Source organism: Telmatherina bonti (assembly GCF_933228915.1).
Source record: "Telmatherina bonti genome assembly, chromosome: 13".
NCBI classification, from domain to species: Eukaryota; Metazoa; Chordata; class Actinopteri; order Atheriniformes; family Telmatherinidae; genus Telmatherina; species Telmatherina bonti.
In genome coordinates, this window is record NC_136611.1 from 6654701 (window position 1) to 6675328 (window position 20628).

Below are 20628 nucleotides of genomic sequence, written 5' to 3' on the forward strand. Positions count from 1 at the left end.
CAGCTTCTATACATTTTTTTGGTCTTCTTTCAGCTCCTAAGTTTTTCTATCTAGTGCAGCACATTCAGGTTAAAGCAAGCGGAAGGCTTCTCTATCTCTGCTAAATAAGGTTAAAAAGGGTCAAATAGAATCAGCGAAAATGTCAATGGCTTGATCTAAAAGATGTTTTCTCAACATCAGAAAATGTTTTAAAAGAAATGGCTTAAGAGTTTTTCTCCTTTTAATGAAGAGCAACAATTTGTTCTTTTATCAATTCCTTAAATCTAAAACTTCAGCTTTACTCATCTTGTTTTGATTTTTTGCCATCTCTACTGAAAAGTGCTGGGATCTGGCATTTCGCCTTTGCTGCATTGGACAACTGAAGTGGAAAAGATTGCGACACAGGAGCATCTCATACCGGTGAATCTAAAAAGTAGAAGGCATTGTCTTAGTAGAACAGCATCAGCTTCACTCCACTGTACACCAATTGCAGATTTACATTGGAGAAGGAAGCAGAAAGGCATGAGTGAAATGTGAGCAATTACGCCGCCTTTGTGGACAGCAGGAAGACGATATCTGTTCTGACACCTGTGCGACAGACGCTTGAAAACTGCAGCTGAGTCACCATCTGTGTGGGAAGTCATGCTCGGTGCTCTTTGGGGCTCCACTTTGGGCTAAAATATTATTTACTCTGAGGGGTTTGTGACTTTCATACTAATGCAACCAGTTATGGAGACACTTCAGTGTCATTGAGCTTATGCTAAGCAAAAATCAGAGAATCACCAAAGTTAGCAGTATTGAACGAGCAAGTCTCCACCGTGCATTTCATTATTATAAATACTTTTACTGCGTGATAGTTGTTGGTGTGTCCAGATAAATTTTTTAATGCAGGACAGGATTAAGCACAGTTGATCCTCAGTCAGCAAAAACTCATTTTCAGCGTCCTGTTTTGCAGAAACAGACACATCTTCAAAGACTGAAATTTCTGACAGAACATTTCCCATGAGTCTTTGCAGTGCTACCCTGCTCATTGTCACCTCCGTAATGCTTGCAACTACCAGAGTTGGTCAGAAGAGTTTATTTGTACTGAAAAAACAGATTCTTTTTCTGTGAAATGGCTCATATGGAAGCGGATTTGAAGAAGCTGAATTATTAGAGATTGCAAAAGGTCACTCTGACCCGGCCAAGAAGCCCCTAAAACATCTTTAATGACAATTTTTGCCGGCGAAACCAGCCCACTTTGCTTTCCAAAGGCTTTCCATTGAGCAGTCAACCAAGCCTCAGAGGCTTGGTTGACTGCTCAACCAAGACTCAAAATGTGTTTCTGTTCCTTTAATGGACTGAGTAAAATCCCAATTTTTACCTCCGCCAAGGAGGTTATGTTTTTACCAGCGTTTATCTGTTTGTGTTCAAGATAACTGAAAAAGTTATGGATGGATTTTTATGAGATTTTCAGGAGTTGTTGGAAACATGAAAAGAAAGACCTGGTTTAATTTTGATGGTGATCCAGATCACCGTTTGGATCCAGGAACTTTTGAAAAGGCCTTGGTGAAGGTTTGCGCTCTCCGAGTGTTTTTCTGGTTTGTGTGTGTTCTCTGCTTATGTAATGTCGAAGGCAAAAAAAAAAAATCAGCCAAAACGAGCTTATTTAACTTCATACACATGAACTGCCTGGTGGCCTGAGGTTTTTCTGGGGGCAACAGTGTATTGACTGTTCTTTTTGGTTCATAAAACTGAGTAGATAACTATGAACTGATGAAAACTCATTCCCCATTTAAGTGTCTTCTCTCCTCTTTGACTGGAACAGTCAAACAGGCAACGGCTCCCGTCTCCCCCCTGCCTTTTCTTCTGACACACACAGCCTGTACAGGCCTACATGACTCTCAGCGGCAAGTTGACATGATAGTAGCGCTTATGAACTTAATGTGGAAATGTGCGGTATTAATCTGGAGAACTGCTGCAAGACAGCAAGAGAGAAATGGGTGAAACGCGGAAGGTGTAGCTGGCGACAAAGCCAGGTGAAACCAACCAATAGAAAGTCTGCTCTCACTCACTAGCACAGGCCCCGCCCATCAAATGCAGTTAAATTCGCAACCAAAACTTTATAAGTTGCAAGCAACGAGGACTGATTTGCAAACAAAACTTTATAACTTGTAACCAAATGTTTTCAACTGTAAAGAGAAAAGAACTTATTTTTATGCACAATGGTTGTAGTTTTTGACTTTCAAACATTAATTTTGATTGAAGAAAACTGTAGTTTTGATTGAAAACATTAGTTTAGATTGAAGCTGGAGAAGTATGCTTTCTCAAATATAAATTTTTTACTTGGAACGTAATTAGTTTCTATCCCTACAAAAAAATTGGATTCTCACTTTTTTTTGCTCTCAAAAATCATTTTTGGTTTCAAATCTAACTTTTTTGATTGAATAATAAAGACACAAATTTCTCTCCATAACGACTCTCTGGCATTTTTCTAAATGTTCTTGTAAAGATGAGTCTCTGTAGAGATTTTAATGGACATTCAAGCTTTCTGACTTCCTTTGGTCTTTATAAGCATGTGTGAGTGACACGTCAGTCCATGCCTGATATGATGCAACATCGCTTTAGCCATGAGGTACTATTTGAGTCTGACAGCGATGCAGACATTTTGTCAAGAATCCCATGTGTCAATTTTACTACTAATCACATGATTGGGACGGTACAGGATAAAAAGTTACTGGAAGCGAACGGGAGCGGGAACCAACCAACTAACAAAAGTAAAAAAAATGAGAACATTTTGTAGTTTTTGCTAAATAATCCTACACTGTAACCTGTTAAAAAAAAAAGAACTACACTACCCAGAAGAACACTGCTTCTGGCCACTGCTTCCCCATCAGAATTGAAATAAGAAAAACGGAATGGAGTTACAAACACCCGCGGAGAACCCGATATGGATTTACAATGCTACATTATAAGTAATTTGGCAGAATTTAATAATTTAATCAAATTCATCATATTGCACAAAGATTAAATACATTTTAAAATATGGGAGCGGGAATCATTCTGAGTGGGAGTGGGATGGGATTGGGAGTCATTTTATCAGGATTGGGACAGGACAGGTCTCTTTATTTTGCTTTTGACCAGGATTAGGATAGGACCAGATTTTTTCTGTGGGAGTGGGATGGGACACCATGTTACCCTCTAATGCAGACCCATCGGGAGATGTGGGTTCTGAAGAAAAAGTATCTGTATGTGATGATTGATATCTTCAGGATATTAATATGATGATTTAATTACTCGTGCAGTGGGTGCTGAGCAGAGAGAACGTCTGGGTCCCGCCGCTGCCACTAAAATCCCTAAATCAGATCTGAGCACTTGGTTTTTTTTGCACGGATAATTTATGCACAAGATCAGAAAACAGAATCGATCATCGAACTGCGGCCCAGGGAATCCTGATGCCAGGTGTACATATGGACACTCTTATGTTGGAACATGGTGTTCATTACGGACAATCCATGACGAGCACAGAAGTCCAATAACAAAACACCATTTGGGTTCAGAGGGGGGGGACCATGCCTCCCAATCACTCCCCTCCAGGTCTCACTGTCATTGCCCACGTGAGCATTGAAGTCCCCCAGCAGAACAATGGAGTCCCGAGAAGGAGCACCCTCCAGCACTCCCTCCAAGGACTCCAGAAAGGGTGGGTACTCTGAACTGCTGTTCGGCGCATAAGCACAGACAACAGTCAGGACCCGTCCCCCCACCCGAAGGCGGAGGGAAACTACCCTTTCATCCACCGGGGTAAACCCCAACGTGCAGGCACCAAGCTGGGGGCCGATGAGAATGCCCACACCTGCTCGGCGCCTCTCACCATGAGCAGCTCCAGAGTGGAAGAAAGTCCAGCCCCTCTCGAGGATACTGGCTCCAGAGCCCAAGCCATGCGTTGAGGTGAGTCCAACTATATCTAGTCGGAACCGCTCAACCTCGCGCACAAGCTCAGGCTCCTTCCCCACCAGAGAGGTGACGTTCCACGTCTCTAGAGCCAGTTTCTGCAGCCGGGGATCGGACCACCAGGGTCCCCACCCCTTGCTGCCGCCCAGCTCACATTGCACCCGACTTCTACGGCTCCTCCCGCAGATGGTGAGCCCACGGGAGGTGGGTCCTTTTAATCAATTTCTGTTTTGGATTAAGAAGCCAAAAAGGACATAAAATAGATTTTTTTTTCTCTTCTAAATGGAAAAACAAACTGCCTGAATGTACACTGACCTGTTCCAGAAACTATGTGTGTGTGTGTGTGTGTGTGTGTGTGTGTGAGTGTGTGAGTGAGTGTGTGTGTGTGTGTGTGTATGTATGTATGTTGAAGGAGACCTATTGAAATGAACATCATGAAGATAAAATTCATAAAACACCTGAAATTTACATTAAAGAACTGACAGAGATTCTTCCAAAGATAACAAACACTCCATCAGTTATTGTTTCAGCTCTCCAGTGATTATAAGGTTTAATATATAAAACATTAATCTGCTTTATAATTTGGTGAAAACGAGTCATATAATAGAAAGACACGTTACTGCAAGTCATTGTCATGGCTGCTGCAGCAGTAACAGTATCAGAGGTGTTTCTTTGTGGCCAGTTTGTTCCCTTCAAAACCTTATCGACGTTATCAGGCTCGGAACGTAAAGGAAGAATAAACGGCATTATTCATAATGTTTTAAAACAAACCTTAAAAGTAGCCTGTTTAAACTGGATCGAAGGAGCTCCAACATCCAACAGAAGCTCAGTGAGTGAATATTTCAAGTGCTGCAGATGTGCTTTAGTCTAGCGTTATGACCCTTCACACGCAACAGAGGAGATCTGAACCTCAGTCATCTCCTGGGGAATACTGTTTATACATGAGAAGTTCGCTGCTTTTTCTTTCGTTTCAGTGCATGGCACAGTCTCTTGGTCTGTTAGGATTCAAGCTGTCAAAAAAAAACTGAGAGAACAGGACCAAAAAGAAAAAGAGAACTATGGAAGAAAGTCTTTGAAGCAAGATGTTGCGTTGGAAAAAGCTCTGAGAATGAAAACGTAGCAGCTTTAGGCAATCTCCAGGCTTTCATATCAGAAATGAAACCTGTTGCAAACTGCTTGCTTTTTCAATTCTCTGGAATTAAGGCTCATTTATGTGCCATTTCCAAGCAAAAACAAAATCAATTTCATCTTAAGTTTACCCCCAAATGCCCTTTTCTCTGATACATTTTAACGTAAATGACAACTATTACCGGCAATCTTCTCAAATTTAGAGTTATGCTGTCGGTAAAGACAAGCATCAATCCATCATGCGCCCCAAATCTATTTCATGTGGCTAAACTGAAGTTCTGTCTGCTCCAACACGTCTCTCTGTCTGAAGAAGGCAGATGATTCTGGCCTTAAATCAAAGGTCAATGCTGTAAACTTTTCTCTCTTTAAGTTTTGCATCGACTCACAGTCAGTTTTCAGCACATTGCTTTTTCAGTTCTTAGTTCTTTCAGGTCATAAAACTATCTGGTTCTTACAATAAAACTAAAAATGATATATTACAACACGCCATTCTGATGTAGATTTACTGTGTTTAGGGTCATTGCTCTGTTTGATGACCCAGTTTCAGCTGTAACTGTCAGACAGATGGCCTCACATTTGTCTCTAAATTGCTTTGCTACAGCATGGCTCTGGCTCCCTGAGCTGCCACCTTATCATGGTGGAGGGGTTTGTGTGTCTTAAAGATCCTAGCAGCTACGTTGTCAGGGGCTTTATGCCACTGGTAGGGTAACCCATGGCAAACACAGTGTCTAGGGGAGGGCCCAGATTAAGTGCGGCTCAGCAACACCCATGATGATGACGACCATTGGCAAAAATGTTCGCTTGCCTGGACGCGGATCACCAGGGCCCCCCCTCTGGAACCAGGCCCGGGGTTGGGGCATGAGAACGAGCGTCTGGTGGGTTACATGGACACAACCTCCTGTGGGCTCACCATCTTTGGGAGGAGCCGAGGGGGTCAGGTGCAATGTGAGCTGGGCAATGGCAAGAGGTGGGGACCTTGGTGGTCCAATCCTAGGTTGCAGAAACTGTCTGTAGGGACATGGAACGTTATGGGGAAGAAGCTTGAGCTTGTGTGCAAGGTTGATCAGCTTTGTAATTATATCATCGGACCTGTGGCCACATGCCTTAGACACTCAGGTGAAGAGGGGGGAGGAGCTGTCAACTAATCACCACCTGGTGGTCAGGCCTGGGACCCCCAAATGTGTTGTGAGGGTCTGCTGGGAATGTCTGGCAGAGTCCCCTGTCAGAGTGATCTTCAACTCCCACCTTCAGCAGAGCTTCAACCATGTCCCAAGTGAAGCGGGGACATTGAGTCTGAAAGGGCGGTGTTCCGTGCCTTTGCTGTAGCCAGACAAAGCTGTGGCCATAAATTCAGTGGTGCCTATTGTGCGGTAATCCCTGAACTCGTTGGTGGACACCAGCAGTGAGGGATGCTGTCAAGCTGGAGAAGGAGCCCTGTCGGGCCTCCTTGGCCTGTGGGACTCTGGAGGCAGCTGATCAGTACCAACAGGCTAATCGGGATGTGGCTTCGGCTCTTCGAATACTTCGAAGACTTCTTCAATCCTACCAACACGACTTCCGATGAGGAAGGAGAGTTGGAGGAATCAGGGATGGACTCTCCTATCTCTAGGGCTGAGATCTCTGGGGTGGCTAAAAAGCTCCTCCGTTACAAGGCACTGGGGGTGGATGAGATCTGCCCAGAATTCCTTAAGGCTCTGGGTGCTGTGGGGCTGTCCTGGCTGACACGTCTCTGCAGCATCGCGTGGACATAGGGGACAGTGCCTCTGGACTGGCAAACTGGGGTGGTGGTCCCACTTTTTAAGAAGGGGGTAGGGTGTGTTCCAATTGGGAACACACTCCTCAGCCTTCCTGGTAAGGTCTATTCAGGGGTCCTGGAGAGGAGGATCCATCGGGTAGTCAAATCCCGGATTGAGGAGGAGCAGTGTGGTTTTCGTCCTGGTCGCAGAACAGTGGACTAGCTCTATACCCTCTTTGGGGTCCTGGAGGGGGCATGGGAGTTTGCCCAACCAGTCTACATGTGCTTTGTGGACCTGGAGAAGGTGTTCGACTGTGTCCCCCGAGGGCCCTTGTGGGGGGTACTCCAGGAGTACCAGACCCCCTTGTACGAGCTGTCCGGTCCCTATACGACAGGTGTCAGAGCTTGGTCCACATTGCTGGCAGTAAGTCTGATCGGATTCGTTTCCAGTGAGGGTTGGACTCCGCCAAGGCTGCCCTTTATCACCGATTCTGTTCATAACTTATATGGACAGAATGTCTAGGCGCAGTCGAGGTGTTGAGGGGATCCGGTTCGGTGGCCTCAGAATCTGGTCTCTGATTTTTGCAGATGACGTGGTCCTGTTGACTTCATCTGGTCGTGATCTCCAGCTCTCGCTTGAGCGATTCGCTGCCGAGTGTGAAGCGGCTGGGATGAGAATTAGAGCCTCCAAATCTGAGACCATGGTCCTCAGCCGGAATAGGGTGGATTGCTCTCTCCGGGTCCAGAGTCAGGTCCTCCCTCAAGTGGAGGAGTTTAAATATCTCGGGGTCTTGTTCAGGAGTGAGGGAAGGATGGAGCGTGAGATCGACAGACGGATCGGTGTGGCATCAGCAGTAATGCACCTATGAGCTGTGGGTCGTGACCAAAAGAACAAGATCTTGTATACAGGCGGCTGAAATGAGTTTCCTCCGCAGGGTGGCCGGGCTCTCCCTTAGAGATAGGGTGAGAAGCTCGGTCATCCGGGAGGAGATCAGAGTAGAGCTGCTGTTCCTCTGCATCGAAAGGAACCAGTTGAGGTGGCTCGGGCATCTGGTCAGGATGCCTCCTGGACACCTCCCTGGTGAGGTGTTCCGGGCATGTCCCTCTGGGAGGAGATCCCGTGGTAGACCCAAGATACGCTGGATAGATTTTATATCTTGGCGGTCCTGGGAACGTCTTGGGATCCCCCCGCAGAGTTGGCAAATGTGGCTGGGGAGAGGGAAGTCTGGGCTTCCCTGCTTAGGGTGCTGCCCCCGCGACCCGAGTTGTATAAAACATAAATATTGCAATAAAAACCTGGTAATGAATTCACCTACGTATCAAACAACCTGTCAAATGTAGCTTAAAAGGTTTTACACTAATTTCCATGCATTTACACATTGCCAGACGTGACGTAGAGGGTCATGTGACCAGTTTATTTACAGTAAAAATGACTACTGGGTTACTACACTCGTCTTCTGATGGGACATTTTTTTTTTTTTTTTTTTTAAATCTCCATCCTCCTCAAAGTGGAGTCTCCCAGGAAAAGTCTTCATAAGATTTACTTATGCGCTAAACACCATTCAGTGATAACACCTGCAAGTAACTTTCAAACTGTAAACAGAGCTCCTGTCTCCCAGGCTGGCCGTAGAAATGCTGAAATCCAGATATGACACCATATTGGCAGCACAGAACAGGCTTTTGCCTTGCTCACAGCCTTCTCATGAAAGGAGGAAGACTTGTGGTAGAGGATAGGATTGGATTGATTAAAACCTAAATGAGGGATAAAGTTATTTGATTAGCTCACGTTTTAAGTGTAACTCTGTTAGAAGCATTACTTGTAGTGTTTTATCTGTCTGAAATAATACCAGTGGAAGTGAAAGCTGTAACCAGAGGAGCTCTAGCAGGAGGATCTTGGGATTGTTGAGCTCTATAACGAGGCAGACCACTTCTTCTCTGCTGTTAAAACATACCAAGGAAAACTGGTGTTCGTGTGTTTCTGACTAATCCTCCCCTTTATGCATGAGTCCCCTTATAATAACAGTCTATGTTTGCAAGTGGGTTGAAGTCATGTTAAACCTAATCAGGGTTATTCTTGTAGCATGATGTAACTTTTGAGGTAATGAAGTAAGTGTTGCATGTAGGGCTGCAACACGATATATATATATATATATATATATATATATATATATATATATATATATATATATATATATATATATATATATATATATACATATATATATATATATATATATATATACATATATCATAATGTACTGTGACCACAAAGGTCTTTTCCATAAACACCAAGGAATTTGGTTTGGCTTTTTGTGCACATCACAAAAAGCAAAAAGAAAGAGCATCCCACTAATGAAATACCTTTCTGCAAATATCAGCACTAATTTCAGTCAGTCAGGATTCATTCCAGGTTCTGTTCAGCAGGGAAATAAATCAGACCTGATGACGTTCTGCGCAAATCAGCAGAACGGTGACGACTGAATGGTTTTGTCACAGCCACCAGATTAATAGGCTGATACATATCGATCAAATTGCACTTAATTCTCCACTTAACACAAACTTGTGGAAAGAGACGCATTGTCACCTAGAGCACAGCTGAATGAGTCGGAGCACATTATCTGCTGTGTTGCAGTAAAGCTGCTTTTAATGTTCTTTGTTTCAAATACTCTCCCTCCTCCTCCCTTCCTCTCCCTGAGCCGTCACCTTATCGTGGTGGAGGGGTTTGTGCGTCCCGAAGATCCTAGCAGCTATGTTGTCGGGGGCTTTATGCCCCTGGTAGGGTCACCCATGGCAAACAGGTGTCTAGGGGAGGGACCAGACCAAGCACGGCTCATAGACCCCTATGATGACGACCAACCTGGGCATGAATGTTCCCTTGCCCGGACGCGGGTTACCGGGACCCCCCTCTGGAGCCAGGCCTGGAGGCGGGGTACGAGAGCGAGCGTCTGGTGGCCGGGCCTTCGCCCATGGGGCCCGGTCGGGCTCAGCCCGAAAGGGTTACATGGGCCCCACCTCCCGTGGGCTCACCATCTGCAGGAGGAGCCGTAGGGGTCGGGTGCAATGTGAGCTGGGCGGCAGCAAGGGGCGGGGACCCTGGCGGTCCAATCCCCGGCTGCAGAAGCTGGCTCTAGGGACGTGGAACGTCACCTCTCTGGTGGGGAAGGAGCCTGAGCTTGTGCGCGAGGTTGAGCGGTTCCGACTAGATATAGTAGGACTCACCTCGACGCATGGCTTGGGCTCTGGAACCAGTACCCTCGAGAGGGGCTGGACCTTCTTCCACTCTGGAGTTGCTCATGGTGAGAGGCGCCGAGCAGGTGTGGGCATTCTCATCAGCCCCCAGCTTGGTGCCTGCACGTTGGGGTTTACCCCGGTGGATGAAAGGGTAGTTTCCCTCCGCCTCCGGGTGGGGGGACGGGTCCTGACTGTTGTCTGTGCTTATGCACCGAACGGGAGTTCAGAGTACCCACCCTTTCTGGAGTCCTTGGAAGGAGTGCTGGAGGGTGCTCCTTCTGGGGACTCCATTGTTCTGCTGGGGGACTTCAATGCTCACGTGGGCAATGACAGTGAGACCTGGAGGGGAGTGATTGGGAGGCATGGTCCCCCCCCTCTGAACCCAAATGGTGTTTTGTTATTGGACTTCTGTGCTCGTCATGGATTGTCTATAACGAACACCATGTTCCAGCATAAGAGTGTCCATATGTACACCTGGCATCAGGATTCCCTGGGCCGCAGTTCGATGATCGACTTTGTAGTCGTATCGTCGGACCTGCGGCCACATGCCTTGGACACTCGGGTGAAGAGGGGGGCGGAGCTGTCAACTGATCACCACCTGGTGGTGAGTTGGCTCAGATGGTGGGGGAGGAAGCCGGTCAGACCTGGCAGGCCCAAACGTGTTGTGAGGGTCTGCTGGGAACGTCTGGCTGAGTCCCCTGTCAGAGCGAGCTTCAACTCCCACCTTCAGCAGAGCTTCGAACATGTCCCGAGTGAGGCGGGGGACATTGAGTCCGAATGGGCTGTGTTCCGTGCCTCTATTGCTGAGGCGGCCAGCCTGAGCTGTGGCTGCAAGGTCGTTGGTGCCTGTCGTGGCGGTAATCCCAGGACTCGTTGGTGGACACCAGCAGTGAGGGATGCCGTCAAGCTGAAGAAGGAGTCCTATCGGGCCTTCTTGGCCTGTGGGACTCTGGAGGCAGCTGATGGGTACCGACAGGCTAAGCGGCATGCGGCTTCGGCTGTTGCCGAGGCAAAAACTCGGGCATGGGAGGAGTTCGGCGAGGCCATGGAGAAAGACTTCCGGACGGCTTCGAGGAGATTCTGGTCCACCATCCGGCGGCTCAGGAGGGGGAAGCAGTGCTCCATCAATACTGTGTACAGTGGAGGTGGGGAGCTGCTGACCTCAACTCGGGATGTTGTGGGTCGGTGGAGGGAATACTTCGAAGACCTCCTCAATCCTACCAACACGTCTTCCCATGAGGGAGCAGAGCTGGTGGACTCAGGGGTGGACTCTCCTATCTCTGGGGCTGAAGTCGCTGAGGTGGTCAAAAAGCTCCTTGGCGGCAAGGCCCCGGGGGTGGATGAGATCCGCCCGGAGTTCCTTAAGGCTCTGGATGCTGTGGGGCTGTCCTGGCTGACACGCCTCTGCAGCATCGCGTGGACATCGGGGGCAGTACCGCTGGATTGGCAGACTGGGGTGGTGGTCCCCCTTTTTAAGAAGGGGGACCGGAGGGTGTGTTCCAATTACAGGGGAATCACACTCCTCAGCCTCCCTGGTAAGGTCTATTCAGGGGTCCTGGAGAGGAGGGTCCGCCGGATAGTCGAATCCCGGATTGAGGAGCAGTGTGGTTTTCGTCCTGGTCGCGGAACAGTGGACCAGCTCTATACCCTCTCTGGGGTCCTGGAGGGGGCATGGGAGTTTGCCCAACCAGTCTACATGTGCTTTGTGGACCTGGAGAAGGCATTCGACCGTGTGCCCCGGGGGCTCCTGTGGGGGGTACTCCGGGAGTATGGGGTACCGGACCCCCTTGTAGGAGCTGTCCGGTCCCTGTACGACAGGTGTCAGAGCTTGGTCCGCATTGCCGGTAGTAAGTCGGATTCGGTTCCGGTGAGGGTTGGACTCCGCCAAGGCTGCCCTTTATCACCGATTCTGTTCATAACTTATATAGACAGAATTTCTAGGCGCAGCCGAGGGGTTGAGGGGATCTGACTTGGTGGCCTCAGGATTGGGTCCCTGCTTTTTGCGGATGACGTGGTCCTGTTGGCTTCATCTGGTCGTGATCTCCAGCTCTCGCTTGAGCGATTCGCGGCCGAGTGTGAAGCGGCTGGGATGAGAATCAGCACCTCAAAATCTGAGACCATGGTCCTCAGCTGGAATAGGGTGGATTGAGGTCCTGCCTCAAGTGGAGGAGTTTAAATATCTCGGGGTCTTGTTCACGAGTGAGGGAAGGATGGAGCGTGAGATCGACAGACGGATCGGTGCGGCGTCTGCAGTAATGCGGGCTCTGCGCCGGTCTGTCGTGGTGAAGAAGGAGCTGAGCCAGAAGGCGAAGCTCTCGATTTATCAGTCGATCTACGTTCCTACCCTCACCTATGGTCATGAGCTGTGGGTCGTGACCGAAAGAACGAGATCTCGTATACAGGCGGCTGAAATGAGTTTCCTCCGCGGGGTGGCCGGGCTCTCCCTTAGAGATAGGGTGAGGAGCTCGGTCATCCGGGAGGGACTCAGAGTAGAGCCGCTGCTCCTCCGCATCGAGAGGAACCAGTTGAGGTGGCTCGGGCATCTGGTTAGGATAACTCCTGGACGCCTCCCTGGTGAGGTGTTCCAGGCACGTCCCTTGGGGAGGAGACCCCGGGGAAGACCCAGGACACGCTGGAGGGATAACATCTCTCGGCTGGCCTGGGAACGCCTCGGGATCCCCCCCGCAGAGTTGGCAAATGTGGCTGGGGAGAGGGAAGTCTGGGCTTCCCTGCTTAGGCTGCTGCCCCCGCGACCCGACCCCGGATAAGCGGCAGAAGATGGATGGATGGATGGATGGTTTCAAATACTGACTTCATTCAGAAGAGAAAGCTGATGCCGAAATGTACAGCATCAGATGCAGAAAGGGTTTTACTGACATAATTAACCTGCAATAGCGTCCAGATTAGGTGCATTATGATGCAGTTTAATGCAGTCGTATTAGGCCACTTCTGGTTGTGAAAGAGAAAGTCAGCGCTCCCGTTCAGCTGTATCTGTTCCATCCCATTATATTTAGAAGGAAAAAAGAGTGGTGGAGAAATAAATTTAGCTCTGTGGATTAAAATGATGTAATTTACTCCCAACAGTCCAGAAAACAAAAAAACTCCTCACACCCAAACAATCAGCACATGTAAATGCAAAGCACATCATAGCTGAAGAAGACTTAAAATTACACTTAAAGACTAAATGCACCATTTAAAGGGTTAAGTCACTTCTTGTCTTTCACTGTATTATAATATAGGATCAATCTAGCATAACAGCAGGCAGATACACAATGCACAAATACACACATATACACATATATATCTACACACACACACATGTACAGTGGCTTATAAAAGTATTCATACCCTTAAACTTTTTCACATTTTGACACATTACAAAATGGCGTGGCAGCTTTTCAAGTCACTGCACAACGTAAGTGTACGGTGACTTATGGTGGAATGACTTGTGGCAGGTCACTCATTATAAATTACTATAAAAATAATTGTTCTTGTGGAAGTCCAGGAAGGCCGATTTATATTTATTTGCACTTTGCATATTTTCACCTCAGCCCAAGCTGGCTGCAGTTTGCACAACAGAATGTGATTAATGGCTTTGTTAGGTGCGAATTTTATGTGTTTTTATTCTGTTTATTGCTCATCCAGCATCATAACACGGAGAACAGTGGTCTGGGTGCCGTGTTGTACTGACCAAATTTACTTTGGCAAGAGGCACTTTATGAATATGTGGCTGTTGGAGACCAAGCTGTAAAGCAACGAGGGCACGGGAAGCAATTCATTGACTCAAAAATACCAAAATTAAATTAAAATCCAAATAAAAGGAATAAATAAACCAGCCTGTTAGAGATCAACTAAAAATAACGCACAGGGGAGAACAAAATGGCTGACAATGGCCACGTTTACACGGAGGTTTTAAGTCCGAATAAAAGTTAAATCTGCTTTTAACTAGTGAGAAATGACCATGTAAACACCTAATTTGATTTAAAAATGTCAATTCGGAATTAAACTTAATTCTGAAGTAAGTGGTTGGTTTGTTCGCATTTTAAATCCGAACTGGTTAATTCCTCTGTCATGTGAACGTTACTTTGGCTCTAAGTTAATTCCGATCGTTCTGCACATGCTCGTTTCCATGTCCCATCTCGATGATGAACATATTCCACGCGTTTATCTGCCTCTCGTCTCTGGTAGTTTATCTTTTTTGTCCTTTTCCGCTGATGAAAAAAGTGAAGTAGTGTGATCGTGTCGATCCGCTGCTTCAAATTTATAATCAGAGTAACGGTGAAACTAGTTCTTATGTGGTTTTCCATGTAACGACCATAAAGACGACAAGCAAGAAGCGAACTTTGTTTATTTAGGCGTCAATATGTCAGCCCCTCTGTCCAATCAGAACCCTTCCCAACCCGCCGATCTAAAGTGGAATAAAGTAAAGACGTGTTCCACGTAAACCTGCATTCAGAATTATTATTTTCATGTAAACTTGTGGGAGAATACTGGTGATTTAGAATTAAGTCAAAGTAAACCTGAAACCCCCCCCAATGATCCACATGGCACCTGCTACAAGCTGGCGACCACCAGGAAAGAAGCTCATCCCAGCATGGTAACTAAAAAAAAACCTAAAGAAAAACATGTCAAATACAACAGATAAAACCTTCCACTGCTGGAATGGAGTCCTCAGGCGAATTTAATTCACATTTCATGTTCAAGACGAGCAGGAAGAAAAACCAGACAATATTTCTGACAGGTTAACATTGAAACAACATCACAATAAAGTGAAGAAGTGATGATTCAGCAGCTTTTCAGACAGAAACCAGACAGAGAAAAAGGTGACGTGTAAATATCGTCTCATTAACATTTCTTTATGCTGGTTTCAGGCAAGCTGCTTTATTTTATTTTCTGTTAGAGAGGATGTGAAAAAGGCCTGAAGTATAAAAGCATACGTCTTGCTTCTATTTTTTTTCAATCATCTAGAAGTTGCAGAATTGCTTCAACACTGTTTGTTCATTGAAGGCATCGGGGACAAAGAAAGTATTTGAATTAAAACTGAATTGAATCGATTAGACTTTATTTTGCTGTTCTGTAGCAAGAAATGAACAATTCTTGACAATTCCATGTGCTTTCTGAGGAGATGCAATGGAAATCTCAGGAGCACCGTTGGAGAACAAAGTCACTAAAAACTGACATGGGGATGTATTGAACAGAAACTGCAACGTGAAGGTGGAACGTTGTGTTAAACATTATTTGAAAACAGATCAAAATGATTTGTAAATCCTTTCTTACCTATATTCAAATTAACACTGCAAAGACAACGTGAATATGTTCAAACTAATAAAAATTCTTTTTTTCTTTTTTTTTTGGCAAATATCCAATCATTTTTAATGCTTGTGGCATCCTCCAGAATGAACAAATGTAAGTTGAAAAATGTTTATATATATATTGTAGTGCTTTTATAATGTGTAAAGTTACATTTTATTGTCGGAAAAGTGCTTCATAAATAAAGTCTGATTGGAAATAATTTTGATTTTAATAAAACTTTATGAAGACAGTCTCAATCGGTGCTAAAAAGTGATCATTTGTGCTGCTTTAGTTTTTAGCTTTTAAACATTCTTCTTTAATCTGAGGGCATGCAGACCCCATTTGTTGTCCAAATGAACTTAAAATGCTTGTTTGTTGCATTTTGACTTCATTTGAACAACAATGCAGGAGCTGCGCTGCATCAGACAAATCCCAAATAATATTGATCCCAAAAACTAAAGCAACACAAACATCCACATGTGTTCCATCCACACATGAACAAGACCATTTTGGGTTCATTTGGGCGACAATATATGTATTTCATAATTTGTTTAATTATGAAATCATAATTTCATCACAATATCATCTTGGGCGTGAGTGTTCAGAGCTGAGTTGTGCCCAAGCGGCAACCTCCGGCGGTTAAAAGTGAAGACTATGTGGAAGTGCATAAAACTGCAGTTCCCCCTTCATCCACTAGGGGCTGCAAAACAGAGCAAATCCTCACAGACTCCCATGTTAAAAAGACCAACTTCACAGCATAAATAAACATGTTTACAGCCTGGTTCAAAAATCCATTTTAGGTTTAATTTAATTTTAGGTTTAGGTCAGGTTTACCTTTATGACAACTGTGGGGGGAGTGATTTTTTCTAACTCTCCCATTTTAAAGTAATTTAATCTCGAAGTTTGGCAAATTTAGGGGCGTGTCCTTTTGATTGACAGGTACCCGATCTCGGGCTTCAAGTAAGTCAGGTTTATCTTCATGACAACTGTGGGGGGAATTAATTTTTTTCTACGTCCTCTGTTTAGTAGTAATTTCATATTGAAATTCGGCATATTTAGGGGTGTGTCCTTTTGATTGACAGGTACCCAATCTCCCTCTTCAAGAAGGAGGAATGTAGATAGAACATTTGTGGTTTTTAGCCGGTTAACAACGTGACTTAGCTTTAGCCCGCTTACCTCCGTTAGCTGGTTAGCTCCTGTTATCGCCGGGTTAGCTCGGTGAGCTCTTAGCTACAGAAATCTCTGAGTTTGCTCGATGTCAATCATCCACCATGACGCTGACGGCTGCCCTCTCAGCTCCACCTCTTTGCCCATTTTTGTATTTTCCGGGCGAGACGACGCGCATGACGCGGCCAACATGGCGACGGTAGGAACCGCCCACCGACCTTCAATTCAGCTCTTCAGAAACCTACGGGTGACGTCACGGAGGCTCCGTCTATCTCTTTATATACAGTCTATGGTTGTGCCACAGAGCGTAACAAATCGTTTTATCTCATTCTGATGGATAAAGAGTTAAAATCAGTGCACAAATGTTTCTTGAACATCTGAATCTTTCACTTACAGTAGATAAGGACTCTGCGGATCGGGCTTGCGGTTGTATACTTATCTGAAAACTCACTGATGGGAACTGGCTGTAACTGGGGAAAAGAGGTAAAGTTGTGCTTTAATAAAGTGAAGTAAAATCTTAAGGATGAGTCGATTGTAGCTGCAGTGCTTTGCCATGAGTTTAAAGGGGCAGGAAAAATGTCTCTATATTCATCCATTTCTAGAAGCTTTGACAGTGTGAAAGTGTCTGTGTAAGAAAACAGCAGATGGACAGGAGCAAAACATACCTGGAAAGGAATGTGGTAGGAGGGAAGAAATCCACACTTCACCTGTCCTCTGCCGGGCGTCTTCTTTCAACCAGTATGACAGGGGAGCTTCTACCTTGTAGGTCTTCTAAAAAAGCTTCACAAATGCTATTTTTAATGGTGACTCATATGAAGGAGCGGTACAAATGATTTATGACATAAACAATGGGAAAAAAAAGTGGTTTGTAGTTCATGATGCTTTTAACAAGAGAAGCAAACCAAAGAAAAGCAGAATTTGTAGCTTTGACATGAATTGCTATTAAAGCAAGTAAAAATATCACACTTATAAAAGCAACCAGACCTGACAGACATTTATGTAAAGAAAGACTGGAAGGAAAACGAGCACTTGAAATCAATTTTAAGAAGCTTTATCTTATTTCTATTTTCATTATTCTTTTAAAATCATCACTTTACCTGGATGACTGTAATTTCATCAGTTTACCTGAAAGCCATTATGTTGCTCCTGCAGCTTTTAACTCTTGTCAAATTCTCACCATGTACAGAAAATTTATGGCAATTTTACAAAGAAATACGATTGCAGTATTTTTTTCTGAAATATCTCAGTAACAACATCACAGACGATATCGATGTGAATCATTTAGCATCTCGATTAATCTAAAGGACCATGCACACTTGATGCCGAAGACTAATACACAGGTGGATGGACATTTTCGCCTGTCTGCTGAGTTACTTTTACACACATTTGGTACATTTTATGAGGGCACTCTGTTGCTTTATGCAGAATATGGAGCAGTACCACTGGAAACCACGGGGGCGCTGTTGAGCAGTATTACTGACATGCGACCAGTGAATAAACAAACCAGTGAAGAAGAAAACAAAAAATTGAAGAAAAATAATGAGGACAGTTACCTTGAAGAAAAGCTGACTGACTTTGTGGTGTGGTTGCAAACAACTTTATAGCGATTCATTACCACCACTAAGGGGCGGGGACGTATTGCAGTGTTTGAAACGGACGTTAACATTTACGAATGTGAGGGAGCGTAAAGGGGCTTTTAGCTGTACAGCAAAACAACCTGCAATTCCATGCTGTTGGATCTTGTTTTTTTCAGTCTTGCTGTGAAACAGAGATGATCACCTGCTCTAAATGTCGCTAGAAGAGACTGCAGAGTTAAGCTGGATTTATACTCGCATGGCGTGTAGGTATGGTTGAGTTGTTCCCTCACTCCACAGTAGGAATAAACATTGCATATATTTAAAAAAAATAAATAAATAAATAAAGAGATTTCCAGACCAATTGATGTCTAACCTGGTATGACCGGATAGTTCAGCCATCACAAATCTTCACAAGGGGGCTTTTATTTTGAAATATACTGGATGCCTTACACTGCTAATGTGTCTGATTTCCTGTTTGGCCCTATCTGAACTGCTGAACTTAATGCATGCTCCTTCAAAAATAGACCCGGTGTGTGTTTAATGTATGTTAATGTATGTAATGGATGAGCTTTATGAGGGAAAAATACACTAAAATGGTCATGATGAGCTTGGAGACCACAGCGTACATGCACCAGGTGGAAACTAGTCTTAAGAAAGAAGCACGCTGTCACATCAGTCTCCATTAGGGCTGTAAATATATGCTTTTGTCCCGATTCAATTCAATTCCAATTTTTTGGGTGTGGGTTCGATTTAAACTGCGATTCTCACAATTCTTTAATATTGCTGATTTTTGTCGATTTTGCCTTATCTAGTGTTAAAAACAAAAGAAAAAAATCATACAGAACTATTTCTTTTGCTTTTCATTTTTCTTGATTTTAATTAGCAAAAAACAATTTTTATTTATTTGAAATTAAAAAAAAAAAAAACAACAATTTTTGAACAAAAAAAAAAAATCGATTTTACAAAAAAACCCCCAAAAAATCCCAATTTTCGATTTTTTTTATTTGATTTTCTCACCCCTAGTCTCCATGAGTCACCACCAAAGAAGCTCCCAGATTTGTTGCTAGCTGCTTTGTAGAAGAGTCTCAAGACGTGTCTGTGATTAGCGATGACGGAGGCTCCACTTCTGGTACTTGCCCAGATTCGCCTTCAGAGGAAGCAGAAGTGGGTGTTTCATTCCAAACACGTGACAAAAAAGCAGAGTGCAGTAAAGAAAAATTCTTATTATTTCTTTCATATCACAGATTTTGTTTAAATCAAAGCTCTGTAGATTACACAGCCCTTTTCACTGCTTTAATCCACCATGTTTCCTTTTTTAGTCACTCAGCTGAGCTCACCTGCATGCGCTGCATTGGACTTCGTCACTCAGTAGGAACCCACCAGACCCCTCTGGTCATCCAGATCCGGTCTTTCATCAGTTCCCAGAGTCAGAACCAGACAGGGAGAAGCTGCGTTCAGCTTTTATGCTCCATATATCTGGGAAAAAAAAAAAAACTTCCCAGAAAGCTTCTGATCAGCTGAAACGTCCACGTTGAACACCCTCTTGTTCTGCAGGGAAATCTGCTTTGTTTCTTTTAAGCTGGAATTTTTAAAAACTTGACAAATTTTTTATGGTTTTTATTGAATGTTCATTCTTTTTCTTTTTCATTCTTGTTGTTCATTTGAAATGATACTTTCTATTCTATTCTATTCTATTCTATTCTATTCTATTCTATTTTATTCTATTCTACAGTCATTTAGCAGATGTTTTTGTCCAAAGCGACTTACATACAAGCTAATACCACGATAGGCACATTGGGGGGCAACTTAGGGTTCAGTGTCTTGCCCAAGGACACTTCAGCACATAGTCAGGGGAAGCCTGGAATCGAACTCCCAACTTCCCAGTTACAAGCCGACTTCTTTTTTCTCTAACATTTTAATGTTTCTGTAAAGAACTTTGAATCCTGCTGTGGTACAGGCTCCTAGTGGTGTAAGGGTGTTTAGGCGGAGGGGGGTTTCTTGGCACATTTTGAGCTCTTCAGCACTGATCCTCTATCAGAGGTGACTGTGTAGTCCACAACATTCAGCCAACAGGATCAGCATTACATCTGATATACATAATGTCAATTAGATATGTAATATATAACAGACTGAAACTATTTCCAAATTATTTTAAAAAATGTAAAAGTTGTCTAAAAATGAACCAGCTATGTAACCACCGATGAATATACTCTCACATATTTCTCATTAACTTAAAGGGGTGCTATTATGGTATTTTAAGTTTTCTGAGCTTTCTACAGTGTTACAGTGTTGAATCCTCATCAGACATGTGAACGGCACTGTTTTTTATCACATAAACGCATGTTTGAGTTTGAGTTCCAGCACTCTCTCTGTTCGGTTTCCATGGTGACGCTTTAGTGAGATTTTTCTACTTGGAAATCCTTGTGACGTCCCGGGGGATAAGGTTCGGTGATTGGATACCTTCTACTGGTTAACAAGGACATGTACAAATACATCAGGCGGGTGGAAAATGTGGGATAAAGTTATTTCCAACGATGGCTGGTGAGTTTACCAAAGAGAGACATCCTGCTGCATTCGTTGCTGTGGGTT